Source organism: Octodon degus, unplaced genomic scaffold, assembly GCF_000260255.1.
Source record: "Octodon degus isolate 3935 unplaced genomic scaffold, OctDeg1.0 scaffold00004, whole genome shotgun sequence".
Classification (NCBI taxonomy): domain Eukaryota; kingdom Metazoa; phylum Chordata; class Mammalia; order Rodentia; family Octodontidae; genus Octodon; species Octodon degus.
Window position 1 is genome coordinate 27,893,566 of NW_004524580.1, and position 18,254 is coordinate 27,911,819.

Consider the following 18,254-nt stretch of genomic DNA (forward strand, 5'->3'; position numbering starts at 1 on the left):
AAAAAAAAAAAAAAAAAAAACTAAGATCAAATTGCTTCATGCAAAAAAACAAAGACAGGGCTGAGGAGAAACCTGGCAGTCTATAAGCCTTCCTGACAAGCGCAAGGAGCTGGGTTCCACCTCCGGTATCGCATGCGATGCCAGCCCAGCCACCGAAACTGGGCATGGTGGCACATACCTATAATCCCAGCACTAGGGAGGTTGAGATAGGAGGATCACTATGAGTTGGAGTTGGGTAGCAACACCCCACACCAATTAAATAAATAAATAAAAGATTAAAAGAAAAATAAAGGTGTAAGTGATGAGATGTCTATTCTTGGAATAGGTTATGGAAAGATGGTGGCTTTTGTAAAGCTTGGTGTCTGTCCACTTGTGCCCTCTCTTTTCCAGATCTCTTATACTGAGGAAGACCAGCAGCCACACTCTGAGCAGCCTTATGGGAAGGCTAATGTGGTTCGGCCAAGAACTGAGGTCCTCAGGTCAACAGCCCACCAGGAATTGAAATGTCCACCAAAGCATGAGTGGGGTTTTCAGCCCCAGCTGAGCCTTGAAATATCTGCAGTTCTGTCCAACAACTGGTCTGCACCCTCGTGAGAAACCCGAGGCCCGAGCCATCAGCTAAATTCCTCCTAGATTCCTGATCCAGAAAGATAATAGATATTCATCATTTCTGGCGGCAGTGTTGGAGCAATTTGCTATGCAACAATAGATAGCTAATAGGTTAGGGGGTTGGCTAACATTTATGTATTTATTTTTCTTTTTTACTGTCCACACAAGTGTTTATATGGCATGAGAATCTAAGAATTCCTTGGCTTACATGTTGATGATTCACAGGTCAGGAACACTGATCAGTGACAAATGTCTATGGAACTTGATCCAAAGAAACCTTCTTATTCCTACATTACTTTGCACTCTGAAAGCTACCAGCCCTCCACATTTCTTCAAAATCTTCCATGGAACCATACTGTCTGCAGAAATCTGCATATGCCTTCTTTCTTGATTCAGCCACGCCAAACATAGGGAGCTGCAACCCCCGGGGAGACAACAAACGCTCCAACAATATGAATCTGCAAGTGCCTGGCCAGAAGACCCACATCTGGGGCTTTGCCACTGCACCGGAACTCATGGTCATTACTGTCCTCGACACCAATGTCCTTTCAAGCTGATGGAGAAAAATACTGTGGCTGGATAACATTTATAACATGATCAATATGTTAGATATTTGGGCCCCTATAATAAATAGCTTTTCAAAGTTGTTTTGAAAGGGCTACATCATAGAAAAATATTGAAGGGTAAATACAGTGTTACAAATTGTGTTACTTATGCTACATATTAGGCACTGTGGGAGCAAAGAAGAGTGAGCCCCCACCGGGTCTCTAACTGCACAGGGACCAGAGTAGAGAGTTAGGTTATGGGCAAAAAAGGAAGTAATGAAGAAAAACGTAGTCATATCTTGGAGCCATGAGTGCCATCAAGCACTCATGGCGGAAAAATTCCAAGGAAGAAAATAGAATATGCAGTGGTGCGGAAGCATAAAAGTGCATTATGGCTTTGGGGAACAATGTAAAGCTCGGGCTGGCTGGTGCACAGGACATGCATGGGAAATGAATGAAGACAGTGCTAGCAAACCTTGCTGCAGTGGATATGTCACATGACCCAAAGCCTCATGTACTCATAAAGGGGCTTTGGAGCAGTGAGTGGACTGTGGGTGTATGATACTCAGCCCTGGATTAGCCCACTGATGGCTTCGTATCTGGGCGTGATTTGAGGAGGTGAAGCATGGTACAAGAGGTGGATCAGTGGGGCACAGTTGGAAGTATAAACACATCCTTCCCACTTCCTTCAGTTCTCTCTGCTTCCCACCTGCCTGCCTTGCCGTAAGTTCTTAGTCCTCAGCCACGCAGTCCTGCCGTGGAGCCAGTAGGCATGGACCTGTATAAACTGTGAGCCAAAATACACCTTTCTTCCTTTAAATGGTGGGTGTCAGGTATTGCATTTCAGCAGTAAGAAACTAACTAAGACAACTGTTAAGATGAAAAATAGGAAGGAATATAAAAATGAGGAAAAAAATGGTTAAGATTGATTTATTTCATTTAGGAAAATAAAGGTCAGCCACATTGCATGCCTAAAAACTGTTTTCCTTGAGACTATAACCAAATACTGATTTCATCTATAAAAAGACTAGCCTATAAGCTGTATTGACTTTCAGATTCTCCACATAGAAGAAGTCACATCTGTGTGATGATGAGTAATATTATTGACCAGCACCTTCAAGACAGTATGCAGTGTTTATCAACTCCATTTGGTAAACATCTTTGGTCTTCTTCCAAGAAAACCATGAAAAGTAGCCCAAGGAGCAGTGTGCTTTACTCCCTGTTTACTCTTGTTTCTCTGTTTCCATAACTATGGCTGTGATGTCTATCTAGCTTAATAACTCATCAGTATTATTGTGAAAGGTCTGTGTGCCTTAGAGACTCCTTACTTAGGACACTCTCAAAGCTTTACTCAGCATGAATTTAACAGGTCACTCATAGGTGAATTTTGCCCTTTCCTTGGCCTTGACAGCAGAATGAACTTGAGTATAGCAATGGTGGGGCTTTTAGACCTAACAGTGATGACAAAGAACTGGCTGAGGTAAGCAGACTACAGATTTGCCACTGCTGAACTAGAATCTTGCAGAACTGCACAGTAAAGTCAATGAAAGACAAAGTGAGGCCAGACAGGAGGAGTCTCCTCCTGAGGCTAATGTTTAAGGACTAAATAGTAGGCACATGAAGCAGAAAAAATTAAAGAAATACAATATTTTGCATCACTTAGGATTCAGGGGTTCTCTTATTTGCTGGAGATTTTGTGGTTGAGTGCTTACCCATACTTTTGATCTTCAAGTTCTCTCAGTTCCTTTAAGTCCTATTTGGGACCCAGTGCTTTTCTAGGGACCTCCCCAAGGAATTCTTTTCTGTCATTTTTATTCTTCATAGCCCCCCTCTATTTGTTTTGTATATTTTTCTGCTCCTGGAAAAGTGGTGTAAGCAGCAAACCTAAGTCCCACCCCAGCCTTTCAAACCAAAATCCCTGCTGCAGAAGCACCAAGTTCTCTCAGGAAAATTAGAAGGTCAACTTACTAAAACCCGAGATCACAACATCATAGAAGATGGAGTTGGAATGCTCACCCTTTCACACCACAGATTCCAGTATTCATCCACATTTATATCAAAATGAGTTTAATACCCAATGTTGTGCTAGTCTATACTGATTCATGCATCATTTAGGGATTCTCACTTACTTGCTGGTAATCGTCAAAGCATTAGAATGTCTCTCTTAGTCTTGATTCCCACGCCAAACCTGGAATCATCTAGGACCTGCAGGATTCCCTATAGACAGTTGATCTCCTAGCCCCAGGAATGCTTGTTTTCTGCCCATGTGATCTTTACCTTAGCTCTGCTCAGGGAGCCACATGGAGGGCTCATCCATGTACTTCGCTGTAAACAGCAACTACTTCATATGCATATCTAACTTCTAAGAACCTGTGCTACAAACAAAATACCCAACCATCCTCCTCTTTCCCACCTCCCTGATTTACATTATTCCTAATTGTTCACTTCTACTGACTCATCTCTTTTAGCTGTCTAATTTAATCCTATCACCCCATCTTCGTTGCTTATTTATTGAATTTAAATTTATTTATTTATTTATTTATTTATTTATTTATTTATTTAGTACAGGTTCTCACTACATAGATCGGACTTATAGTGATCCTCTTGTTTCAGTCTCCCCAGTGCTGGGATTACAGGCATGTGCCACTGTGCACGGTTTTGGTGGCCAGCTGGGCACGGAGCCAGCATGGCATGCAGTATTGGGGATTGAATCCAGGTCATCGCACTTGCCAGGCAGATGTTTAGACAGCCGACTATCTCTCCTGTTTATTTAATTTAGACACAGTGGCCTACCATTTAATAACTCTCTTGCCAATAACTTTACTCTTGTAAGTTTACCAAATATACTGTGCAAAAATAAACAAACAAAGATGATTTTATGCAGTTGACACCTTGTGGTGCTACCCAGATTTCATTTGGAATCTGAAAGATTTATTCCCCTCACAGTTTGAAGTGTTCTGGTGCCAGTCTCCAGCGGTCAGGTTTCTTTAGGAACTACCTTTGGTGAAGCGAGCTGACTGCCCTAGGTTCACACCCCTCTAGCAGCCTACATTCAATGTCTGGCCAACACAGCAGTGTAGGGGTCCTATCCTCTTACCACCTTGCAGTGACCTTGAAGGGTTATTCTCAGTTGGAGAGATCCCAGGGAAGTCTTCAGAGGACTCTACTGAGTGAGACTGCATCAGAGCCCAATTTCTTCTGCCTTTTACTGCTTCCTTTCCACATGTATTGCTTCCAAGTTACTCTCAAAAATCACTTATAGTCTAATAAAGTCAGCTTCCTAGTGAATCCATTCCGGACTGGATCATATCCAATTGCTCTCAGTCATCGGTTTTTTGAAATTGTTTTTAATAACTAAGTAGTAATTACTGAGAGAAGAAAAAGTCCAGTGGCTATAATAAGGTTAACAATTTCTTTTTTTTTTTTTTTGAGGTTAACAATTTCATATTCTTTCAAAAATTATTTGTACAGTGAAAAAAATATTTCAATAGAAATGGAACAAAAAACATCATAGAAAAATGAAACTAAAAACTATCAACAAAATAAAAGTACAAATAAATATATAAATCTCAATGTTTTTTCAGCCTTTGTAATGGAATATATGCATGACTTACAATCTTCTAACTTTTATATTATCTTAATGTGAAAATAAAACATTCACAGAGTTAAATATTTAAACAGCTTTACAGAGTATAAAATGATATGTAAGTTACCAGTTTCCTACCTTAGCTTCCAGATTCTTCTCCCATTTTATTGAAGGTTCTGGTAGGAATTCACATGGAAAATAATACGGATTTCTCTGTGTACATCATAATTTTATAACACAGATGGAACATACTAACCTATGATATAAGTTTACATTAGTCTTATCAAAGCTCCGTTTCATGTTTCTATTTATATTTTTTTTCTATCCTGCCATCTAATTTTTGTTAAAAATGGATTTATGTTTTTTCATTAATTGATGGGGTAATTAATTGATTAGGTAATTAACACAAAACTTCCCTTTAACTACCTTAAGCAAAGAGGACAGTGACTATTACACATAATAGAGATTCTACAATCAGAGAGGCTCCCAGTGCTACATGTTAGGGCTCTGGCTACTTTTCTTTGTGCATTTTTAACCTCTGCCATCTACTGCCCTCATTATCAGGCTGGACAAAGGAGGCTGCAGCAGTCCCTGCATCATACGAGATACACTAAAACTCATGATGAAGTAGAAGGCTATCTCTTCTTCAGGAATTATTAAGTCTTACTAGCCAAATTTCTATCACATGTCAATGTCTACTCCAACTATTATTATCTTTTGTGTGTGTATTTTAGGGGTCTACAGGGTGTTCACGGTCTCACTACTAGATCGGACTCGTAATGATCCACCTGTTTACAGCCTCTCAAGAGGTGAGATTACAAGGTGCATGCCACCATGCCCAGTCTCAATTGCTGTCTCAGCACACCCTCAGGGGCGGGCCCAGCACTGCAGGCCCAGGAATCGAACTCCTGGCCACTTTGCCTGCTTGCAGGCACTTTAATCTACTGAGCTATTTGGCCGGCCCTCCAATCATTATTAAGAGTTGTTTTAGATAAATTAGCACTTAATCCCCAGGAGGTGAGATGCTTCAGTCTGAATATTTCTGTCCTCCTAAAATCTTCTGCCAAAATCCTACCTCCTGAGATACTAGTGTTATGTGGTAGGGCCCCTGAGGGGTGATTAGGTCACAAGGGTGGAGCTTACTCCTATGACTGCATCAGTTCTTTCATGAAAGGAAACCACACAGAGACTCCTAACCCCTTCTGTTCCATGAAGTTGCAATGAGACAATGACCAGCAATGAGAAACAGGCCCTCATCAGACACCGAATCCGCCAGCCGCCCTTGACCTTGAGATTTCAAGCCTCTAGAATGGTTAGAAATAGCTTCTGCTGTTTGTAAGCAACACTGTTTATGGTATTTTGTAATAGCAACCTGAATAGACTACAGCATGAAGACAGGGACAAAAATCTCTTGAAATACATGGCTTTGCAGAACAGGGTGTTGACCTGACAAAACTAAGTCTGCTAAATAGGAAGGGGTAGAAATGTGGATGGAGTCAAGAAGTCAATGTTGGTCAGGCAATCGTGAATTTTCTATCACTTCTACAATAAGGCAGAAATACCAGTACAGATGTGCACACACTCAAATTTATTCTTTACTGCCTTCTTTCCTTTGAGCCACTCTTCTCTGTTTTTCTCTTTCATCTTTATAAGGCCAATCACATCCTATCTTTACCTCTCTAACCTCCACAATTTTTGCAGACCTTATTCTTGGAAGTACATGTTACCTCAGTCCACAAACTCTCTCCATGATTCTGGTTGCAATCCTACTGGACGAGAACCAAATCAAGCTTCCCCATAAAGTCAACATAGGATCTAACCATTGAACTTGATTTGGTGCTTGTTCATGCCATCTGTGCCCAAAATGGTAGAAAACCTTATGGCTGTGAACCAAGATACCACTTACATATATGACTTTCAGTACCCTTGTAGCTTCCGTTTTCCTCAGCTCAAGAATCATCCCCTCAGGGTGTACTTCACCTAAGGGATTACTTCACCTAGTGTTAGACTAGGAAGAAAAAACATTATGATGAAGAATAAATATGAATAAATCTGAATGTATGATGGATATATAATAAAATGTACAAATATAAATTAGATGTCCCTCTAACCTGACCGTACATCATCCTGTGTACCTATTATACAGTGAACCTATTACACTTATTACACACTACAGTGGGATTCATTTCAGTAGGAGTCAGAACTCAAATTTTGCACAGTGGAATTATTATGAGCAAATAATGTTTTCATGTTTTTAAATAATGTATTTTGTGCCACTTACTTAATATTCATACTATTTTTGCAAAATATAGATGGGAATAAAATTTTGAATATTGACTATTGAACTAAAAATAGTTTAAATTTAAGTGAGATCCTTAATGCTTATTGTATTTTATATTCTATAAATTTTAACAGAAAAAAGCACTATTTGTAAAAAAAAGTTTGCATGAAAAGAGATATATATTGATAAAATGTGATTGGTCTTGATTTCTTTATGGTGCACAGCATCAGCCATTAGGAATTATAACTGTTAGTCATCAAATAATCAAAAAATTCTTCATTTCACAATGATCTCTGAAAGCATGACCATTGCAAAGATATCTACAAAGATAATAGTGCCCTTCTACCTTTCATTTCTTAATATAGTGGAGAAAAAATGAGAATAGTAGGTCATTTCAACATGATTTATTTTGCTTTTCCTTTTATTATTATTGTACTAAATCAAAGTGAATTTAAATTTCATATCAAATTTTCACCCTTTGAAAGTTCTTGATTTCTTCATTAGTTGGCAAAATCCTACTTGGAAAAGCTACCGCCTTCCTAATTCTTCTGTTACTTCATACATGTCATTCAAGTGCACATCTACCTATAGATTATTTCTTCCACATGTTCACTGAAACATGTGAATTACATAGTAACAAGTGTATGTTCATGGCCACATACACCTGTAGTTCATAGATATTTGTCATATAAATTATATATGTGCCAAATGTTTGAAGGAAATGACAATTTGACTTTTACTTCTGGAGAGTATCTCTGAGGCCGGTTCATAACTATGACCCCTTTCAGCCTGAAGAAGCCAGAGCAGTCATTGCCCATGGTTCCCTCATGGCAGTTCTCGTTACTTCTTCAGAGAGGGTAATGCTGTAGGCAGCTGAATTAGATGGAAATATTATAGGCAGTCAGACAGGGCCAGGCCCTCAAGGAGACAATATGGAAGACAAGGTGACTTTGCAACTTGGAAAAGACAGACACCCCCATATGGGCCAGATCTCAAGACAAAAGAGGAAACATACAGCTACATATTTCTTTAGGGATGGGCATCAGGGATAGATATTCTTTTTTTTGTTTTTTTTTTTTCTTCTGTATTTTATGGAAGGGCCTACAGGGTGTTCAGGATCTCACTATTTGATTGGACTCATAGTGATCCTCCTGATAATAGCTTCTCAAGAGCTTGGATTACAGGTGTGTGCCACCATGCCCAGTCTCAATTGCTGTCTTAGCACCCCAGGGGCGGAGCCAGCCTGGAAGGCTGAGGATCAAATGCCTGGCCCCTGTGTCTGCTTGCAGGTGCTTTAATCTGCTGAGCTATTTGTCCAGCCCTAGAAAAGTTAGATTGTATTTCACATGCTTTCACAAATCATCTCAGAATTTCGAAAAGCAAAGTGGGAAGAAAACATACAATTTAATCTTGAACCATTTCTCATTTTTTAATCTATATTTTCCAGATTCAGTAATACAGTCATATAGTTCACATAGTCCTCATAAAGTCAATTATTTTTGGTGATTTTTGTAACCTAAGGGCATTTTTATGTTAATAATATATTGGTAAAGTACTGGCTATAAAGACCTATATACTTATTGCGCAAAAGATACCTAATTTTTATAACTGTGGAGTACCAATAAAAAAATCACCAAAAAGATGAAACACTTAGTATGAAAAATACTGTAAAACTGCACATGAAGTGAAAGTCCTTAAAGGCACTACTTAGCTCTGGCCAATCATAGTATTGATTGTTTTTTCTTTGTAAGATTTTGTTTCTCAAATATTCAATAAATATACACTGCTTTTATCTATTTTTGTTTCATATATCAGCTACTATGCACAAAATTTCATTCAAAATCTCACATTTCTCATCACAAACCCATTCCCTTCCCTCCTCAATACTTACCACCATCCTGAAGTTGTATGCATTCTCTACATGTACCTATAGACCTTTATTATTTATGCATGTGTTCTTATACTCATTATATATGATCCCTTGTGTTCTAAATTCTCATAATAAGAAATATCTGTACAATTCTGACTCTGACCTTATTCTACTCAACATTGTCTTGAAAATGCAACTTCATGGATGTTTATGAACCTAACATTTTCATTTTAATTGATGCATAGTGTTTTACTTTACTAAAATTTGTTTTGTGCTCTTACTGATGAATACTTTGTGTGGTTTTTCCAAATTTTAACTTTGACAGAGAGTTTCAATAACTATAGTTTAGAACGTTAAGAGCTCTGTTTCAAAGGGATCTATCTAGAAGTAGAAATAGACTAGCTGGACAATAAAATATGTGCACTTCAAGCTTTAGACACATGAAGCTTTGGAAGAAATTTAAGATCTAAACCATATCACTTTCCTCATATTAAAAAGACCAATGAGATTATTTCCTTTAAAATGTCAAGTTAAAGAATTACTTTGAAAGATTTCCTGATGGCTGAACTATCTTTGAAATAGTGCAGTAATATTGCTTAGCTAATATGTACTTTTTTATACATTATGAGAGTCAGTGTAGTAATGTTTACTCAGAACTTAACTATTTTCACACTGAAGATGGAGTCTGCCATCTTGTCCTTGCCATTGGTTGTTCAGTTTTGTATACACATTATAGCTAAAAAGTTGGGTAGTTTACTTCTTTGTATATTCTCTTAAATCATTTGTACAACCCTGTTCTTTCAAGTTGAATCAAATTATTCTATCAAATCATCTTGCCCCTGAGTGGAGGGGGCTAGCAGTTGAACCCAGGGCTTCACACATAGGTATGCAAACAATCTGCCACTGACCTACTCTCAACCTTTTTATATTTTAGACAGAGTCTGGCTAGGTTGCCAAACTAGCTTTAGACTTGTGATCTGCCATGCTTAGCTGATCATTTATTTTCAACTACCAACTCTATTATATTGAGATATATAGAGCTATACTCGGTAATAAATATTTTTCAAGAAAATTATAGTATGCTTGTGTCTCAGACTTTTTTGAAAAAATTATTTATGATGTGATACAGCTTCCTATGTTTAAGATTTCATCTAGATCCTTGGTTATCCTTTGTTCTTCATAGCATTTATTTATACTTTTTCCTTCATCAGTCTTTCCTTTGTCAGTATAAAATAGGTAGGGATATATTTACAATATTGTTCCTGTCCAGTATTGGTTAATTTATACTGTGATTTCTTTTTACCTTTGATTTATTGTTAAATAGATTCCTTTTTCAGTTTCTAACTTATAAATAATAGCTCTAGAAAGGTGGCGACTTCGCTATAATTTTTCTGTCCAGCATCACATCTGCTTAGCAGAAGCCATGTAGTTCTTGGAACCAACAAACTGTCTGAAGAAAAGAAGGAGGTCATTACAGGTACATCTCCTTCTGGAACAGGAAAGAGTCTTAGAACTAATATAAGACTACACACAAGCAGAGTATAGGAATGCCATAAGCCCAGGCAGAATTTATCTAGCAGAGAACATGGAATCCAATGGGAAATACTGGCATTGATCTATGGGGAATCATACACCATCTATAAAACTATCAGAAACCAAGTGTTTATGGAACAGTTGTTCTAAGTTGTCTCTGACTATAATATGGGAAGTCTGCAGAGCAGCTTTATCCTGGAAGTGTGACAGGTAATAAATCTCTCTCTCTCTCTCTCGCTCTCTCTTTCTCTCTCTCTCTCTCTCTCTCTCTCTCTGTCTCATCATCATCTTGACCATTCTTTTTATAGGCTGTCATTTTTCAAAGCATTAAAGTAAGTACACTTAAATACCAAACAAGTAGGGCCAGCGAGATAGCTCAGTGGACTAATGCCTGCTTAGGCAGTGCAAGGACTGGGCTTGGATCCCTGGTACCATATATGCCGCACTGCCCCCATCCCTGGGCACACTGAGCCAATTACCAAGACCAGGTGTGGTGGTGCATGATTGTAATCCCAGTGCTGGGGAGGCTGAAAACAGGAGGATCACTATGATTCCAAGCTGCATAGTACAACCTGGTATGAAATACATAAAGAAAAAGAAAAAGAAAAAAATGAAATAAAACTAACATAACAAGAAAGAATAGCTAAGAAGATTTAGCAACTAAGGAAAAAATATAATAATGAGAACAATCTCTAATAAACCAGAGCTTCTGGCAGAGACAAATCAAAAATTAAGATAATTTGAAGATAAGGCTTATTCATTGTTAAGAATTGAGTTACTGCAATTCACTCAAATAAGAAGTGAAGTACCTCAACCTCAGAGGAGTGAGGAGAGAAAGAGAGAGAGAGAGAGAGAGAGAGAGAGAGAGAGAGAGAGAGAGAGAGAATCAAGACAGAGATTTAGACCTCTTGTACAAATAACAGAAATTCCAGGGGAAAATACAAGGTAATAATTTAAAAGTACAATTAAAAACTCTGTCAGTCTGCATGCTGAATATCCAGGCAGATAATAAAAATTTGTATAAAGGATAAAAAGGATATCATATAAGCTTACAGATTTTTTAAAAGATATTATTTACAGTAAAAAAAGATCCTGGCATTTAACTTATCATTTTTATTTTTATTTTTATTTTTATTTGTGGTACCAGGGATTGAACTCAGGGCCTTGTGCTTGTCAGACAAGCATTTATTACACTGAGCTATATCCCTGGCCCAAACTTAGCAATTTTAGTATTAGAACAAAGACAATTCCAGATTATCAGGTAGGAAAATACTTAAGAAAAGACATTAACTGGATGGAACAGGACCCTCAACATTGGTTGATGTATTAAAAGAAAAAAATAATGAACACTAAAATTATATCTACAGTGGTAATACCTGTCTTATAAGTTTTCCACCAATGATTAAATAATTAAAACACAGGACTCTAAAGACTTCTGAAGTTGATCACATGAACTCATTGAGAACTGCTGATTGTTGGAAGCACAAAGAAGAGAAGAAAGAGAGAAATGTTTTACAACTATTGCTAAGAAGGGTTGAAAGTGGAATTTTAAAATTTTCCTGAAAGTCCTACTTGTAGGGGAATGTCAGAGCTGCTAGTTGTCTACTAACATCCCCTCTTCCCTTACTGCATGGTAAGTAAATCCTATTTTTAGCTTGATGCAAGTTTAAGAAGAATTCTTGCTCTGGACCTCAGTGATTAAGATCAGAGTGAGCAGAGAGAATGTGTGTAACTGCCGCATACACCTGTAAGATCAAGGGATGGATCTCTTCTCTCAGATTTCTCTTCTAGATGGCTGGAATGACGTGTTAAGCAAAGGGATGAGAATGCTAAGCCAGCAAAGAGCAAGGTGGAGAAGTCCGAATCCTTGAGTTCCTACAGTCACCATGCCTACACTGCTTTGCTCATATCTGGAATGTTACATGAGAAGAAAACAGTACTCTATCTTGTTTAATAGAGTACTCGAGTACTCGTTTAATTTGGGGTATCTGTTACATAGCTGAACTTGTTATACAGGTAAATAATATATGAGACAAGAGAACTATCAGTGTCTTAGTTGGTAAATATTTGGCAACTTACTGTCATGTGATTCTAAAGAAACAGATACTTGATCTTGAACATGTGGAATGGAAGACAATCATTTTTAGTCTTACACATAACAGTAAGAATATTTCCAGTGAGTAAAGAAAAAACTACCATCAATTCAATGAACCCAGAAAATAAGAACAAATAAGATAGACTATTGTTATGGTTTGTGTCTAGGTGGCCCCCCCCCCAAAGCCTCATGCAGTTATGGGGCAGGCTTCTAGAGTTTGTGATTAACTCATGATCCACTGGGATTATGTGTGTGAGGGCTGCTGGGATTGGCATAAGGGTTGCTTGGATTATGGGTGTAAGTATCACACCCAGCCTGGGGCAGAGAGCCTGAGTGCAATGTAAGGGAGAGACTTCCTCTCTGCTGCATTGTTGCTACTCCTCCATTTTGCTCTGTGCTCTTTGCTGCCACCATGAGAGGTTGCCCTCTGCCATGTGGCGCTCTGCTGTGGAGCCGGCTGAGTATGAACTGAAACCTCCAGTAACTGAGCTAAATAAATCTTTCCTTCCTTCATTCTGAGTGTCGGGTATTTGTCCCAGCAATGAGAAAAGAGTCACTGAGACAACTATAAACAGGATTAAATTGATGACAGTCAAGTATATCAGTTGTTATACTAAATCAGATTATCTCCAATAAAGAGAAAGCAATCCAAGAATCAGATCAGGTTTTTAAAAAAGACTTATATGCTGTTTACAAGGGCCCTAAAATAAAGTGATAAAGAAAAGTCGGAAATAACAAGTGCTGGCAAGGATGTGCAATGAAAGGAATCCTTGCACTCTACGAATATAAATCAGTACACTCATTACGAAAAGCAGTATGGAAGTTTTTCAAAAAACTAAAAATAGAACTGCTATATGACCAAGAATCCCACTCGCAGGCATATATCCCCAGGATATCAAATGACTTCAAAGGGACATCTGGCCTTCCACGTTTATCACTGCATTCACAGTAGCCAAGAAATGGAAATGACCTGAATGTCCGCTGACGGATGAATGGATCAAGAAAATGTCTACAGTGGAAGGCTATTCAGGCACTAAAAATAATGAAATCTTTTCATCTGTAGGAACATAGTTAAAATTGGAAATTATTACTTTAGCGAAATAAGGGCATAGAGAAACAAGTATGGCATAGTCTCATCTATGTGGAATATAAGATGTGGTCTCATGGAAGTTGAGAGGAGAGAACATAGTAGTTATTAGACGCTGAAGCATGCAGGGGGAAAGAGATAGGGAAGGGCTATCAGGTTGATCAGTGGGTACCAGTTACAGTTACAAACAAGACATCCTGCTGTGCTGTTACACTGTGGAGTGATGATAGATAAAAAACAATGTTCTGTGTAGTTTTAAAAGCCAGAAAAAGGATTCTGAACTTTTTCACAAGAAGGAAGTGATAAATGTCTGAGGAGATATGTTAATGTAAATTGTACTTTACAAAATGTATGCCTGTAAGAAATATCACATGATATCTCGTTAAAATGTACTAATTTGTGGTTTATATATATCAACCAAATTAAGAAAAACATACAAAAAGAATAAAACTAAAGTCCACAAAAAGAAAACAAATATTAAACTGGGGAAGGTCAGATTTTAAAGTTCAAGATGTTAATAGAAATAAAGAGCTCCCTATACAATGACAAAAATACAATTTATAAAGGAATTGTCATGTCTTTTAAGGAAGAAAAAACTTAACGCTATCTTAACTAATGGTGAAAGCAGACTCAAACACTTCCACTGCCATTTACTGAATGTAGCCTTGAGGGCTCTTATAAAAGGGAAAAAATGAGAAATTAAATAATTCCTATACATATTGGAAGACTAAAAATATGTCTTGTTTTTGAAAATTTGATGTATATCCAAGAATCTCTATGAATAATAAAGTTTGTCATTAAAAATTATGTTAGGATTAATAAGAATATTACAAGATGGCTGACTGCAACTAAACTTCAGCATTCTTTCTTCATGCTAGCAGTAGGTGCCTTGCAATAGAAATGAAAAAATATTCATTTTAATATGGTGAGAAAAGGTATCAACTAAGTATTCCTATGAAGTTCATAGGAGATACTTTTTTCAAACCATATAATTTTATTGAATATCATAAAACATGAACATATCTTGGGCAACATTTAAAACAGCATAAAAATGACAATTCTCCAGAATTAATGTGAACATAAATTGAATGCTTTTACAAGTCAATTTTTAAGATTAAGTATATGTATAATTTCATAGTTATCTTAAAATGAAAATGAGAAGATAAATGCCAAAAATAACCAAGAAAATATGAAAAAAGTGGAAGTTTCACATCATTGAATAGCAAAGATTATAAAGTCATTATAATAAAATTAATCCATCATACTGAAAAGTGCAACAAATATGTATCTGAATATATAGAATATCTTAAATTTCAAAGAGTATAGGAAAAGAAGGGATTGTTTAATTAATATCTATTTAATTACATTACACAAATGGAATAAAATAAATTTAAATCCCAACCTTAACATTTCACTACAAACTTCAAGTGGATTATAAAAATTGTTTCAAATAATAAGGTAATACTAATCTTAAAATAAACTAGAGTCAAGTATCATAGACTGAGGGTAAGAAAAATATTCTTATAACAAGAAACTTAGGAGAGCTTCCCTGCTCACCTGCGCCCACTGGACCCCTCCAGATCCTGTCCAGGCCTTCCATGTGAGTTAGACCTTCTGTCACTATCTCTGGACCCCTTCAATCCTCCAGAGCCAGCCCAAACCCAAACGAACAACTATGTGGGAGAGCGTCCCTGATACCCTGCACCGAATGGTACCCTGCAGACCCAGCCCAGACCTGGCAAACAGGCCTGGGGTGAAACTCTGCAGCTGAATTCCCTGCGGAGAAAGGACAGGCCAGAACCAATGAGCTAATCCAGGAGCAGAACATCATCCCAGAAGGGCACAACAGTTTCACTCCCAAGGGCTGCAGCAGGAAGGAGCTGAGCACAGTACCAGATCCAAGACAGGCACACCTGAATGAATGCAAATTTTGCAGATCTGCCCGCGAATATCAGTAGGAGCTAAGGTTATATCTGCACCAAAACTCTACACCAAAGGTCAGAGGACAGTGCTATACAAAATGACAAAGAGCTTATAAGAAGTATATAATTTTTTATGACTATTTTTAAAATATATTCTAATTTTTAACTTTTTTTTATCATATTCTGTAGGGAGCTAAAGTTAAACATATCAATACTTGATGAAAAATACCTGTTCCATCTTATGTCTAAGATGTTTGATATTCAGACTGATAGTGAGGTTAAGTTTAACAACCTAAGTTGTATGGTAATAACAATAAGCTTGTCTTCTGGATGGTTAACAACCTAAGTTTGCAGACCAAATTAGAGAAAAAGGAGGGCTGCAAGGAAGGCCAACTTTTTGGCCCGAACCTTCCAAGGTCAATTAAGACTCAGGACATAGGAGAACTTGAAATGTTACATCATGTAACTCGGTTGTGTCCCAAATCTTCTAATCAAGGAGATTATGGGGCCAAAGAGGAAAGTGATCGATGATGTAGAGTGTGCCTAAGGAGAGTCACATGGAGAGAAAACATTCTCTAAGGTTTTCACAGAGAGCACATTGGCCAAGCAATGGCCGTGACTCATCCACATGACTGATACTGACAAAGGTTCTACAATCTGAGGTACAGGGTCTCAGAATAAATCCTGAGGGGATTTCACTGACCTTATCAGACCCCAAAGCTACAACTCTTGTTGCATAGGTCTTGCTTCATCTTGGTATTAACCATCCAGCAGAAAAGTATAAAAATTAAGTATAAGAAGTAAAGCCATGGTTTTATATTGAGCTGTAGGGGACTCAGGTCAACAATTTCTGATATTGCCAGTGAAGCGGAAGACCCAATACTATTATGGACTACTGGACTCTTTTAGAATATTTTGCTGAGTTAAAACACCTATAATATTCAAACAATGGAATTAAACTAAATAGAGGATACAGATGAATGTCCATTTTGTATCTATGTATTCAAAATGGTTAGGATAGATATATAGTTACATTCTCTTAATGAATAGAGGGATTTGTTCTAATAGTGTTTGTAAATAGGATATCATGTCTGCATCTTGTACAGCAAATAACCACTAGGAAGAATGTATGCAATGTGTAAATTATTGAAACTGTCCTGCCAATTTGGTTTGAAACTGTCTCACTGCTATTTGTTTCTCAATAAAATTATTGAAAAAAAAAGAAGTCAAAGATATTTTCAAGGACAATAACTGTATGCTGAAAAAAGAGATCGCAGAGGATTTCAAAAAATGGAAAGATATTCCAGGCTCCTGGATAGGAAGAACCAACATTGTGAAGATGGCCATACTCACAAAATTCCTGTACAGATTTAATGCAATCCCTATCTATCACCAACATACCTCACAGACCTAGAGAAATCATTCCTAAAATTTATTTGGAACCAGAAAAGACCTAGGATAGCACAGGCCATTCTGGGCAAGGAAGAAAAGGTAGGAAGCATGATAATTCCTGACTTGAAATTATACTGCAAGGCTACTGTGATAAAATCAGCATGGTACTGGCAACAAAATAGACCTTGTCACATATAAAAGCTACATTTCTTTCCATAAAGGTCTTGCTTTATCTTAACCATCCAGTACAAAAGCATAAAAATGAGGTATAAAAAGTAAAGCCATATTAATATGCTGAGCTGTAAAAGGCTCAAGTCAACAACTTCTGACAATGCCAGTACGGACTACTGGACTATATTGGAATATTATGCTGAATTCATACACCTATAATAATTAAATGACAATGAAATACCCTTCTCTGACAATACTAAACAAAAAAAGGGGATACAAATGAACAACCATTTTGTATATGTATATTCAAAATAGTGATAATAGATATACAGCTACATTTTCTTAATTCAATGAATAGAAAGATTTGTTCTAATAATGTTTGTAAACAGGATATCATGTCTACATTTTGTACAATGAACAACCACTAAGACAACAATATGCATTGTATTAATTATTGAAACCATCCTACTAATCGGTTTTGAAACTGTCTCATTGCTATTTTTTCTCAATGAAATTATTTTCTTAAGAACAGAAACTTAGCCGAGTTCCGGGAGCCCCCAGACCCAGTCCTAGCCCAGGTCCGGTGAGTGTGAGGAGAGCTTCCTGCTACCCTGTGCAGGCGGGACCAGTCCCAGCCCAGGCGCAGAGTGGGCCAGACCCTCTCCCAACCCCTTGGGCCGCCCCCCACCACTCCACAGTGCCTCCCCCACCTCGCACGCCGAGTAGGAATTTTTGCCCTGTCCCGGAGGCCCCAGACCCGGTTCTAGCACAGGTCCCGTGAGTGTGTGCAGAGACCTTCCTCTTCCTCCTACTTCACCTTGCCCCCTCCAGGCACAGCTCAGGCCTGGCATACATGCCTGAGGTGTCATCCTGCAGCTGCAATCTCTGCAGGGGAGAGTGTAGAGAATAGATCCAACCAGCTAGTCCATGAGCAGAACATCTCGACAAAGGGGCACAACAGGTTCATCCTTAAGGGCAGCAGCGGGAAGGATTGAGCACAGCAGCCAGACCCAAGCCAGACGCAGCTGGGTAAGTCCAAACTTTGTAGAGCTGCACCTGAACTTCAGTACGTGCGAAGGATATAACTACAGCAAAGATCTACAACAAAGGTCAGAAGACAGTGCTACACAAAATGACGAGAAGGAACAAAACGCAACCTCAGA

The 18,254-nt window shown here is 38.0% G+C and overlaps 1 protein-coding gene and 1 pseudogene across 5 annotated transcripts in view; both read right to left on the reverse strand.

Annotated features, from left to right (window-relative positions):
* Anks1b (ankyrin repeat and sterile alpha motif domain containing 1B) overlaps window positions 1-18,254 on the reverse strand; it is a 1,319,834-nt gene that overhangs the window by 675,121 nt on the left and 626,459 nt on the right. The window lies entirely within an intron of this gene.
* On the reverse strand, window positions 902-1,126 carry LOC101591819 (annotated as a pseudogene).